This window comes from Ochlerotatus camptorhynchus, unplaced genomic scaffold (genome assembly GCF_037179485.1).
Source record: "Ochlerotatus camptorhynchus isolate MF236.1 unplaced genomic scaffold, CSIRO-AGI_Acam_v1.1 ptg000392l, whole genome shotgun sequence".
In the NCBI taxonomy this organism is placed as follows: Eukaryota; Metazoa; Arthropoda; class Insecta; order Diptera; family Culicidae; genus Ochlerotatus; species Ochlerotatus camptorhynchus.
This window is the reverse complement of record NW_027040879.1, coordinates 1,187,648-1,202,146: the sequence shown is the minus strand read 5'-3', so window position 1 is coordinate 1,202,146 and position 14,499 is coordinate 1,187,648.

Genomic DNA, 14,499 nt, shown 5'->3' with positions numbered 1-14,499 from the left:
CCATTCTCAGTATTCATCTGCATTCATTAAACGTGGCAGAGAAAAGCTCCTCAACAAAAGGCGCTCGGCTCGGCAAATAGGAAAAAAAAAATAATCCTCCAGCATTAGGACGTACCTCTATACCTACCAAGCACGAACAGTATTACATTCTCGTTGCCGGAACGATGAAAGTTATGAAGCTAACGAATAGCTTCGAGGAAAGCTACACAGAGCATGATACTTGAAAAGTTAAACAATGCGATTGGCCGGTTTGTTTTCAAGTGGTATTCATCCGCCCTTGGACCACACCGGCTGGCTCCATCGATCCGCATGAAGTATTAAATTTCCACTTTTTGATTGTTTTCCATTCAACAATGCTAATGCTCTCGATGATAATGATGACGTGATGTTGACCGTGTTTAGTATAATAACGATGATGATGATACCGTGCTCCATCAAAATACGAAAACCTAGCTCAACCCGCCATGACCCGGATTACAATCATGATGATCGAAATACACTTTCTTTTTTTGCGGGGATTTTAGAAGGAATGGAAAAAAGTTTTCAATAAAGCAAGGTTGCAAATTTTAATTTCGCTATAAAAATGTCAGTGGCTTAGTGAGGGTCTTTGCCAAACCATGAAAATGTTGCCTTTCCTAATTGGTTAAATCAGGCGTCAGAAATAGGCGATGAACATTTCAGAAGGTCCAATCTGCTTTGATTGATTCCCATAATCGAATTTTTCTTTTGATAACCACGGTCATACGCAGAGATTTCACGCTATTTTGGCAAAATAGTTTGATTAAGGAGATTCAACATCCAATTTCCATGGTGTAGATACGCTTCGTAAAATCGTGATGTCCTCCGTCGATAGTTGTAATTCCTTAACCTTTCCTGTATCGCTGGGTGGTAGAGTCTGCATCCAATGAATCATGTGGACGAAGGCGGCCATTTTCTGCTGGAACGAATGGTTGGAAGTATAGGGGATAACTCTTTTGGTGCTTGTTGGTTTCCTGTAAATTTCGTATTCAAGCGAAGAAGATGACGGTGATTTCCTGATGACTAGTAGATCGAGAAATGCGAGTTTCCTGTCTTTTTCTACCTCGTGAGTGAATTTGATATCCTTGTGAATTCTGTTGATCTCATGTAAAATTTGTGGAAGGACTTCCCGTTTAACAACGCTGAACATATCGTCAATAAACCTCCACCAACGGTTTGGTAATAGTCCTTTCTACTTCAGGATTGTCTCCAAGTTGGTCATGAAAAGTTCACACAGGAAGGGGGATAGGGAGTTTCCCATTGGAGCTCCTTTCGTCTGCTTGTAGAAGTTACCTCGGAAAGAGAAGTAGTTCTCTTCCATACAAAGGCGGGTCAGTTTATTGTACGTCCGAACCTTGGTTCTCCATGCTGCATCCTCTCGTTGTGTTAATAGGCAGTCCTCCAAAGGCATTTGCGTACCTAGAAAATTAATCTGGAGGGGGTCTAGCGGATGGAGGGAGGGGGAGGGGGTTTGGGGGTTTGCATTTTTTTTATTTTGTTAAACTACGGTTAAATAAAAACTCGCGAAAATGTTATTCAATCAAATTGCGTCAAGGCAACTTATTTTTGGTATTTTTTTTCCTAAGACCAATAATTTGACATTGAGGCCTGCTATTATTTTTTTTCTTTATTTATAATTTTGGCTGTAAAGTTTATACAAACTGTGGCCAGCCAATTAGCTGGAGAAATCTTCTGGTGAGCAAGCACCTTAAAACTAATTATATTACATAAATTTTCTTAAAACTAAGTTGAATTCAAACATTTTCTTTATAAACAAATTCACGCATTTTTTTCTTATATGTAATAATCTTGGTTTCTAATTTGAGTTCAGAGGGTAACGCATTAAATTTCACTATTCCAGAAAAAATACATTCCAAGCAGCTAATTCAGTTCTAGCTCTTCCTACTATATAATTTTCTCTATTTCTTGTATCAAAAGAGTGTATACTCTGTGCCTGTATAAGAGGAATATTGCATCTTATGTGACCATTTTTTATTTTATAAATTAATAGAAGTACGTTATATTTACACAAATCATTTAGCGAAAGCAGGGATTCAGAGTATTTTTTTTTTTTAATTATAGTCATTTTAACGCTCTTGGGTCATTCGTGACTTGTCCGGGGGCGAGATTTGAACTCGTGACTTTAGCGTGAGAGGTATGAATGCTAACCACTACGCCGGGGTGGCCCCCCTATATTCAGATTATAAATTTATAGTTGGAAACAATGTGGGAAGTTTTTTAATAGCTTTAATTGCTTTATTTTGAAGTACTCTTAGTCCATTTAATTGCAATATGCCAGCTGTACCCCATATACAATTCATATAATTTAAATGTGGAACAATAAATGAATTATAGAGGTTCCAGCAACATTTAATGCTTAGGCATTTTCTGGATTTTTTCAGAGCAAAAATGACTGGTGTAATTTTATTTTTTTATTTTTTGAATGTGCAGTTTCCATTTCAGATTATTATCGATTCTAAGTCCCAAATAATCTACTTCCAAAACTTGTTTTAATTCTCTTTCGTCAATTGACAAATTAAATCTAGGGGTTACGTTCCCTTTTGAAAAAATAATAAAGTTTAATGTTTCGGTATTGATTTTCATCATATTTACAGAAAACCATTTGGGAATAATTTCCAAGTCTTTTTGCATCATGATTTGCAATGCAGGGATATTGTTTGCTCTATATTTCCAGACTGCATCATCTGCATAACATTGAAGCTCACCTTTGAGTGGCAGGTTAAAAATATCATTTAGAAAAATATTAAACAAAAGAGGTCCCAAAATTGATCCTTGTAGTACACACAGCTGAATCACTTAATATTTCACCAATATTGCACGACTGCTGACGATTAGACAAGTACGATTTTATTAAATTTACTGCTGAAGCTGAAATACCGTAAAAACTCAACTTTTTCTGAAAAATTTCATGTGGAATACAATCGAAAGCCTTAGACAGGTCAATAAAGATACAAGCCACATAATCACCTTCATCTAAACCTCTTATAACGTAGTTTACAAGCTCTAATGATGCTGATTCTGTACTACATTTTGGCATGAAACCAAATTGTCTATTGCTTATTAATTGGTTTTGGATCATGAACGATTTCAATTGTTGGTTGAGTGTTTTTCTGGAATGTTTGATAATGCTGGCAGAATTGAAATAGGTCTATAGTTATTTTTTGACAATTTATCTCCTGACTTATACAAGGGTATAATTTTTACTGCTTTTAAACAATCATCAAAGCTGGACGTTTCAATAATACAGTTAGTTAATTCTGACAATTTTGGAGCTATCACATCTCTATAATTCTTTAAAAACCTTACAGATATTTTATCAATTCCAACGGCAGCAGACGAGTTCAAAGAGTTGAGTACAACCTTTACCACACCATCATCAATAGGTGAAAATGAAAATGAATGTGCTGAATAGTGAGACATATATCTTTCGAAATTATTCACAAAATCAAGAATAGGGAGACTAGTTAAACCAACATTTACAAAATAATTATTCAAACAATTTGCCACATCTTTATCATTTGATAATACTACACCATTTTCCTTTAATGAGATTTTCTGATTACTTTTTTCGTTGGATGGTTTTTGAAAAATTATTTCTCTTAAAATACTCCACGTTTTTTTGTAATTAGCTTGATTTTCATTGATTTCGTCCGAGTAGTATTTTTCTTTAGCCAATTTTATTCGATTACTTAATCTGTTTCTTTCCGTTACATAATCTCTGAACGCATTACTTTTAAGTATTGACCCATTTGGGGCGCTCTTATATTTTTTGAACAATTCATTTTTATGATTAATGACTCTATCGAGAGTCTCGTCACCGTGTGCGAGTTTGAACACGGGTCCGGTTGGCAAATTAGCCGGGCAAAGTGCTGATAATGTGTCCGTCGCGAGTTTTGGTAGTGATTCGGTGGTCGACGTTACCATGAATCAGCGAGTTTACGGCTTACAAAAGTGATCGTCTGCTGGTCAGTGTAATGCCGCGGATACACTTGTATGGCAAACTTTAAACATGAGCATTATGTTATAATAAATCATGAACACATCCATGGTTTGGTTCTGATTTCGGCGTTGGTCGCGAGATGATTCGGCCGGTGAGGAGCTGGCGTCGCGAGTGATTGGTGATGGAAAGTGGATGCAGTCCTTTTTTTCTCTGCTGAATCCCTCTAGAGTGTATTTCGTGGTTGATGGGGTTTGCTCTGCTGTGTGAGAACCGAAAGGCGAGAGTGCTGTTTTTAACACCGGTTGAAGAAGTAGCGGCAGCATATCTATTGGAGCTCTTCGAAATCATCGTGATGTCATGGATTCCTTTGCAACATATCGGGTGAGATCTTTCCTTTATTTTTCTCGTAATCCCATTTTATTGTTAGTCATGTTAGTTATACATCACACTTTACACTTTACATTTACATCCTTACATTATTAGTAATTAGAGATAAAAATATATATTTGCTTAATATAACCTTGAAATTTCAGTGCTACATCCACTTGATATTGTGAGCTGAGGAAACCTAGAGCTGCATCTTATTATATGTAAAATAATTATTATGTTCATTGCAGAATATCAATTTTTTTATCTATATAAATTTATGTTCATTATTTCATATTTAATGTTTTGATATATTTCATTTCTCCATAACATATATTTTCATTATATAAATAAATACTGGGTTGGAAGGGAGCATCAGGGTGTCATTTGACCTGGGACTGGACGATGGAGTGGTATGACAACCGGAGTCTAGGAGGGAATAAACACTATAATTTTCTTTATCCTACCGATTCGATTGTGGTGGTGTGAATTCTACTTCAACAGTTTCAGTGAGATTGACGCGCCCTTCTTTACAAACCATCCTGTAGGAAGCTTAATAAGTATTGCGAATTGTGTTATTCGATTTGTTGGATCGTATCATTGGAAGGAGATTCTTAAATTCCCCTGGATTTCGCGTAAGTGCCTCTGCTTACGGGTCCACACCACCGTTTTTGGCCCTTCATACAGCGATATTGTGAATTCAGATCAGTAGCTCAAATTGGTCTTACTATTAAGTGGAGCTGCATACAAGACAAGATCTTTGAAGGGATGGTGGCTACCTTACATACATACATACATACAATTCATTTTTATGATTAATGGCAATTAAAAGTTGAGGAGAAATATACGGCTTACGAATATCAGTTTTCCCCTTATAACTAACTGTATGTTTATTATCACCAATTACACTTTTTAGTTTCATACTTAAATCATTAAAGCTTTCCGATGTATCCAAAAGCATTGCTAATACTGAGTTTTGTATATTATCATACCTAATTACTGTTCTTTGGAAATTTCTATCGACCTTTGCCGGCCGCAGTTTAAACGACAACACACTAGTTTTATGATCTGATAAATGGCATTCTGTATCCATTACCACTAGTTCCATTTTGTAATTAAACATATTTGTAAGAAAATGATCTATAGTTGTTGCAATAGTGTTCGACCGCCTAGTAGCATAAAGTGGATCCAAGCTATTTAGTATTATAAATCCAATGCTTTGGATACTTTCAATATAGTTTTCAACGATTGGATTACAAGTGTCTAATAGGTTAATATTAAAATCACCACAAATGCATAACTTTTTATGATTTGATATAATGTGCTCTAATTCATTAATAAATAATAAGGGATTCCTTCCCGGAGCATAAATTCCAAGAATTTTAACATTATATAATCGATTAACTCTACCATTAAGTAGTTGCATTCATTTTCACATCTAGTTAGAACTAATTGGCTTCTCAAGCCGGATGATACAAATATGGATACGCCTCCACCACGACCACTTCTGCAACAATGAAAAGCATCGTAACCAGGCATATTACAAATTTAATTTTCATATAACCAAGTCTCAGAGAAAACAACGACATGTACTCTTCGTAGATCATGTATTAATAGACTCAATTCTTCCATTTTATGTCTACAACTTCTTGTATTCAAGTGTAATATATTCAAACAGTTATCTGATAAATTAGATTCTGTTGCGTATATGATAGTAAGTTCTTTATTTAAATTTTAACTTTCAGCCATTCTAACTAAAAAAAAATAACAAACATTGTCTTAAACTGTAGGCAGATCTTGAATATCGTTCACTCTGATTATCTTTGAGTTTTCATCTTTCCGAATAAATACAGATCCATGCGAAAACCACACAAAGCGATAATTATGATCCTTCCGAAACTTCCTCGCAGTAAATTCAAAATACGCTGGTTGATTGGTGTTAGATGGTGATTAAAATAGATCTGTTGCTTCAGGCCTAGGCCTATCTCTTCGCAGGTGAATGGACGCTCCTTAATAGCATTGATTAACTGTTCCTTAACACTAATGTTGATACAGCGTACCAGAATAGGTTGAACACCTTCTTGATTTTTCGATGTAAGACGAGAAACGCCTAGAAAATTCGTCGCATTGTAGGTAATGTTTAGCTGATTATAAATACGCTCGATCAAAACATTCAAGTTTTCACCGTTTGTTTTGATCACATTAGAGATGAGCAAGTGACTCTCCAGACTTTTCTGTTTGAGAGCATTTACCTCATAGTATACCTCTTTTAGGTGATTACGTAATGTGCTATTATCTGTCTTCAGAGCGTGAATTTTCTCTGACATGGAGCGGATAGCGTTGTCATGTCCAGAGAGTGTATTTTTAATAGATTCAAATTCATCCGAGATGAACTGCTGAGAACTTTTCATCTCTTCGACATCGGACTTGTTCAAGATATATGTCCATGCACAATTCTTAACATTCTAAATGTTAAAATAAAAACAGTTTTGAGAACCCACACCCATATGTTTTCAAGTTATTGTATCCTAAAAAAGTATATATCAGTCTTAGCATATATTTTTCGAATGCAAATTTAAATTAAAGCGAATGAAATTCGACCAATTGTCATAATTCTAAGACTAAGATAAAATTGCAAGATCCTTCCTAGACAGTAATTTAATAAAAATAAAACGACAGAAAATTAATAAAATCAATATTTTCAATACAAAACCGTAATTTTCTAATATCACTATATTTTTTATAAAAAGTATTTTTAATTAGCTTTCATTTGATATTTTTTACTTTGTACTTGGTTCAAAAATGTTTGAAAAATAAATTAAAAAATATCATTTAATTGGACCACCCTGACATGGAAAAGGTCGCCCTAATGAAAAAAAAAAAACGTGTCAAAAATTTTGCGATAAGGAACAAAACTACAAATTTTAACGAAATTCTGATAACCACTATATCGTTTTGCTATAGAATGGCTGATAGCTTAATCACCAAGGCACGGGTCTTCCACATAGAGCATGTACAAACATGTCCATAAAATGTAGATTCATCATTCAAGATTCCATCAGATTCAATTAGATGGTAAACGTTTGAATACTTCCTGAACAACTTACAGTCTTGAAAGAATATTTGAAATGGTTGTAGATCCTCAGAACATGATCCAGCTGAAGTCTTGGAAAAATATCCAAAGAACTTTACTAATATCTCGTCTATGTGGGGATCTTTTGAATATTTCCTGCTGTCTAGGAAGGATGTCTGAATGCATCATGCAAAGTTTGCTGAACATCTACAAAACTCTCTTAAGGTTTACAAATTTTCCAAAAATTCTACGAAGTTCTCTGAATTTATTCCAAATTCCATATTTGTTAAATCTCTATGAAGATTTCTGAACATCTTTGTACTTTTGGAAAGAAACCTATCATCTACAAATATTATTGAACTTCTGGAATGTTCCTTGAAATTTAAGGATGTTCCCAAAACTTCCAAAAAGTTCATGGTGCTTCACCTGTCACAAACTACAACGAAGTTTCCTAAGCTGAAGCAAGGATCTCTGAAGATCTTAGAAGTTTATTATTGAAGTATTTTTAGATCTTCTACGAAATTTCCTGAACTTTTTCAAAATTCCTTACACTTATATGAAGTTTTACGCAGCTCCTCAAAACTCTACAAAATTTGCAAAACATCTACAAAGTTTGCTGCACTTCTACGTTTCTCGTTGATTTTCCACGAAGCTTCACGAACGAAATTTCTTGAATTTGTACGTAATTTCCACAACTATCCCAAGTCCACGAGGCTTAAAAAAAGTGCCCTTATTTTACATAGAGGTTCCCGATCATTATTGAGGTTCCCTGAAATATAATAATGCTTTTCCAATTCTAGGCAGTTTACAGAACTTTTCCAAGTTCCTTGTTACTACTATTTTTTTCTCTGAAGATCTATGAAGTTTCCAGAAATTCTACAAAGTTACTTCTATTTCTCATGGCCGATTTGTAGAGCCTGAAGGCGTCTTATTATGCATAAGACGCCTTCAACATAAGAAAAGTAGTCAACTTAAAGGCCTTTAAATTTTTTTTTATGGTTCGATTGTATTAATCGCTGTTAAATAGTAACATCGAACTTGACAAGCTGAACGATGACAAAATACCGGTAAGAAAAAAAATCTAAAAATCTGGAGGGGGCTACGTAATTCTGGAGGGGCCTGGCCCCCTTGGCACCCCCAATAGCTACGCCAATGTGCAAATGGTTGATCGTTTCCTTGATCGGTACGCTGGGGAAAAGAGCTGTGACGTCGAAAGATACTATAATATCGTCCTCGTTGATGTATCCTGAAGATTGTAGTTGCTGGGCGAACTCCTCGGCAGGGTTGCTTCCACTCACTTGCTATTAAAATTTGTTTTTTGGAATAATGAAATCATTGGATGATATAATGATATGTTGTACTTGCTAGTAACAATAAGAGCGTGTAAAGTGTGTGTTTGACTAACACAACCTGTCAATTTCGCTTTCAGAGCGTCACAATCAGCGATCTTATGATTCGTGAGCGTTCACTCAGAGTGAGCGCTCACGAATCGTGAAATCGCTGATTGTGACGCGCTGAAAGCAATATTGACAGATTTTATGTGTCAAACACATACTTCACGATCTCTTCTTTTAACTTTCAAGTACTAATAACCATTATACCATCTAATGATTTCATAATTCCGTAAAACATTTTTTTATAGCAAGTGAGTGGAAGCAACCCTGCTCCTCGGTGTTACTAACTGCTCTACTGTGGAACTGTTTCAGCATACTCTGGAACTCTGCGACTAGCCACTTCGCTAGTTTGTGGATGCGGGAACCAACTGCAGACACGATCTCTCGTATTTCATTCCCCAGTGTGTATAATTTGGGGAGACCTCCAATCCTTGGAAGAATGGGATTGGATTCCCTTAAACGACTTGCTCCATCTCCTAATATTGATTTACACTCCTTCAGTGCTTTCTCCACGCGTTTCACTATGTTCTGTAAGGGGTCTACTCGAAGCTGTCTATACGGTCCGTTGTTAATCTTCGTTGTCATCTGATTGTCGCAATCGTCTTTGTCCATTATAACGACCGCGTTGCCCTTGTCTGCTTTCACATAGTATACTGCTTTACTTTTCAGCTCCTTTACAATCCGAAATTCCTTTTCGTTGGCGCGACTTTGTTCCTGTCCGTCCTTGATTATGTTCGATGTGATAGTCCTGACCGTATTCTGTGATGATGTTGGAAGTGTCTCTGTAATCGCTGTCTCTACGTCAATGATGATCCGCTTCACGTCTGGCTTGGTTGTAACCGCGTATCCTAGCCCCTTGTTGAGGTGTGTCAATTGTTCTTCCGTGAATGCGGTCGTCGATCGGTTGACAACCAACCCATCAATAATGGAGTGAACCCTCGGCGTCATGGTGATGGTGGATGGGATCTGCTCATCTATTCGGTGTGTCGTCCGTCTCCGTTGAGAATCGTGTCTGTTTAGCTTCTTATCGTGCAGCTTCCGTTTCCTATCCGATTCGCGGTTCTCTGCTACCTTGGCCCTAGACAGATACTCCTGGAATGTAATTGGCCAATTTGAGATGTAGAGAACAACATTCCGAAATCTTCATGTCCAGTTTGCTATATAGTCATCTGATGCTATCCTTGATGAACTCTGCATCCATTCTCTTTACTACGCTGGGCGGGGTGGGTGTCCGTACCTTAATCACAGAGAACAGACATACAAGCTTGAACAAATTTTAAAATACGTTAGAAACACTAGCGCCGCCATACGGGGTGTTGCGACTCGAGTTATCACCTTTTGAGATTAATGAGTAAACTGAACTAGAATATGGGTTGATATTATTGACCGTGTATCCAAATGAACTGTCAAATCAGTTCGAAACAAACAAGACAAAACAACGGAAATCAATCGAGTTTCTTCGGAACCATTATTTTCGAACAAAAAACTAAGCTCTTTTACAGTTTCCTGTAGATCTACAACCGTTTTTCGTTCCAATTTTAACTGGACATAGTATTCCGGAGAAAAACTGACTGGTTCACTGGCAGCGTATCTTCAAGAGATTTGAACACTGCTTACCCTGCATCTGTTCTTCCAGTAATTCGAAAAGCCTCCGGAGGGAAGTGGCCGGACCATAACTCAGCATCCTTAGGAAAATTGTGAAAAGATTTTCGCTTGGTAACACCTTGTTTATTTGCACACCAATAAAACTCGCACTTGCGGCCCATGTTTTGATCGGTTGTAAACAAACAATGTTTTGCTCACAACAATTTTGACATTTATGTTAAGACGACGTCGGTCATCGATGTCGATGGGCAGCGACACTAGCGCCACCACGATATTGCTAGTTTCAAATGTCTATTCAAAATAGCAGTTAAGTTTCTTATACACTTCAGGAATTTTACTTGGATGTCTGTTCTCTGTGCCTTAATCCTATGGCTTATAGATATAACCTTATATTTTTGGCATTTCTTCAGAAATGCTACGTCCATACGAAGCGATGCGATGGTTTTCTTCAATTCGATGAATTTATTTGGCTCCGATGAATTTATTTGCCATGATAAATCCTGATCAATACAGGATACATGAAAGGTTAAGGAATTACAGTACATCTTCGAAACAGCGAGACTCAACGGATACAAGGAGACCACAATCCAGGCAATCATTGATAAAATAGCAAGAATTCTACAAAGGAGATTATTTACAACCAGGCTTGCAATTGCTCATTACAGCTAAAACGCTAGTTTTCGTAATTATGAAAGTATAGGATACTATAATGATAATTTTTATTTGTAAGAAGCAAGAAGAGGTGGTAAAATTTGTGTATGACGTATAAACTTTGTTAATTTTGCTTTCAGAAGGTCACAATTAGCGATTTTATGATTGCTAATTGCTCGCTCATCGCGTTGCTCATCGTTACAGCTAATCGCTATTGTGACCCTCTGAAAGATAAATTGATAAGTTTTGCAATTCGGATTAGATTTAGTTTTCACCAGTAGACATAACCAGTTGAAATCATTGTTAGGATCCTTTAAAGACCCAGTTAATGTTTTAGGTAAAGCAGGTGTATATAAAATAAGCCGTAATCATTGTAACAAAGTATACGTAGGACAAACCATGAGAACTTTAGCAACTAAGGCTTGTACTCGAAAAAAATGCACCATTTTTATCCGTGGGTAACTTTTTTTATCCGTGGGTAAAAATTGATGAAAATCTGGGTATAACTAGTTTGGAGTGAATTGTTTACTTGTGCAACATTTAATAACAATCGGTTCAGTGGTTATTGAGATGTCATCGAAACAAGAAGAAAATCACCGAAGAATTTTGTGCGCCGTCATGGAAAATCCGACTGCAACCATAAGATGGATCGGAAAACAACTGGGAATCACCCATACAACTGTGTCTCGGGTGGTAAAATCGTTTAAGGAGTCCCAGACGACCGAGCGGCGGGCTGGAAGTGGAAGAAAATCGAAGACAGCTGACCCTGTGAAGGCCCGAAAGGTGTTGGATTATTTCAAGCGTAATCCAAACCTTTCGATTCGCGACGTGGCTCTGAAGGCAAAGTGTTCCGCCTAGTTTGTTCAGCAAACCATGAAACGAGATGGGTTTCGTGTATTCAAGGTCCGGAAGGCACCGAATCGGCGTGATTAAAAAAACACGGCGGCCAAATCCCGCGCAAGGAAGCTGTATCGAGAGTGGTTAACGAAACCGATGTGTGTGGTTATGGATGACGAACCCTAGATCAAGGCAGACGCAAAGCAGATACCGAGGCTGGAGTTCTACGTTGCCAAATCACGGTTTGATGTTCCGGAAGACATAAGGAAGAAGAAAGTGGACAAATTCGCCAAAAAATACTTGCTCTGGTGGCCCTTCCTGCGGTCCCAAGGAGGCGAGACATTATTTTGGCCGGACCTGGCATCATGCCATTACGCACGATCGACGTTGGATTGGTACAGAGACAATAACGTTGTTTTTGTACCAAAAACCTCCAACCCCCCAAATTCACCAGAGATTCGTCCGCTGGAAAGATTTTGGGCCATAATGAAGGCCAAAGTTCGAAAATCGTCCAAGGTGTTTAAGAACGAGCTGGAGTTGAAGAAAGAATGAATGAAAGTGACCAAATAGGTCGGCTCCACCATTGCACAAAATGTAATGAGGGGTCTTAAGGGAAAGGTGCGGGCTTTCAGCGATGGAAAGGGAATTGAATAAAGTAATTATGCCGAAACATAATCCATATGTATTAGTTCATTCCCTGAAAGTTTCAAGAAAATCCGACTTAAAATAAATTTTTGGTGAACACTTTTGTCTGGTGCATTTTTTTTTCGAGTACAGGCCTTAGATTTAAAGAAAGCCGTAAAGGCGTAAAGCCAAAGGCCAAAAAGCAAGAAGAAAAAGGCCTTAGATATGATTCGAATCGAAGGTTGCAGAACACATCTTCACAGAAGACCACCAACTTTCGACGGAGGACATTACGATTTTACGAACCGTATCTACACGATTGAAATTGGATGTTGCAGAGAGCCTCGAGATCAACAAACAACGGAATTCCACTTTACTCAACAGGGATCAAGGAAACGGACACACATGGCTTTTCAAGTAACTACCTAGGACACATCAACGATTTAGCAACGGAGTACCTGTTCCTACATGAAATTAAATTTAAGTTTCCATAGAGAGCCATATAATATAGATTGGTGCTTGAGATTAGCTTATCTAACTTCAATGTACAAATCACACTAATTCAAGCTATTCATAGATCAGCACCGGCCACGTCCACACGGACTTTTTTTCCTTGATTTGTTTTCCGCCGATCTTGTCTTCCGTGCCGAGCACCTACCAAATCCATCAACTCATAAACCGGGGACCAACGGTTTTACGGCGTCGTGATCAGAGATGTTATACCTCAGATCATCTCGGCGACGCCGACTGGGATTGAACCCAGGCCTGCTGGGGTGAGAGGTAATCACGCTTACCTCTACACCACCGACGCTGGCCACGTCCACGTGGTTCTTTTGGGAAGGAGAAGGATGATTGGTATGACAACCGTTGTTATAGAGAAGACCGTGTTTATCTCTGCGTCTCTACGATTGCCATTGAAGCGGAAAGTTGTGTTAGTGTGGGTCTGGTTATTTTTGATCTGGCTTCGCTGTGTCAGTAAGGTAAAGCAGATTGTTTTTTTATTTAAATCGAATGGGGATATATAATAAGGCATAGTGACAAATACAAGGAAAGGAACGGGCCTGGGATTGAACTCCTGGACCTTCTGGTCAGTAAGCAGAAACGGTAACCACTAAGCTACCGAGCCACTGGTGGTGTGCTTTAACTAATTTCGATTAATTTGATTCGCAGCAAAATAAAATTAATAAATTCCTCCGACAAAAAAGCGTAAACAATATTTAACCCGGTTTGAAGATAAAGCAGTGTAGTAATTATTGGATAATCTGGAAAAGTTTGAATAAGCGCCTTTCAACTTCTCACACAACTAAAACAACAGAATAATAGCTTTATAGAAGCGTAAATGGATATGCAACAAGAGCTTGTCCCATCCCAACTGCCGCAATAGCCATAATTAGCGGACTTAGTTCACCAGATTTGCTTGTAAACAGGTTGATTAAAGGTTGCCTCATATCGTACAGTATTGGAATAAAGATTGTACTCGAAAAAAATGCAACACTCTCTTTTGTGTATAACTTTTTGTAGCATGGGTAAAAATTGAAGAAATTTTGATAAAAAATAGTTTAGAGTGTAATGTTTACATGTGCAAAATTTCGTCACAATCTGTCAAGCGGTAACCGAGATGGCTTTCAAGTAAGAAGTGCTTCGACAAAAAAATATTGGAGCGGTCGTGGAAAACCCCGCTCAAGTAACAAATCTAGAACTGCTTGGCTATATTCAAAATTTATAAAAGTTTTATTGCAGCTGCAACCATTACTTACAGCTTTATGACGGTCATATACAATGCAAGTCATGGAACATTCTCATAGATATCTACAAAACCCCTATAAAGCTAATAAAAAAACCAACTGATGCTTATGCTATTTTCACTTATGAAAGGTTTTATGATTGCCTTGAAGTATATATAAAAAAAAGCAATATGAATTGCTCTTATAAAACCCAAAAATAAATCATTTTATTGCTACATAAGTAAG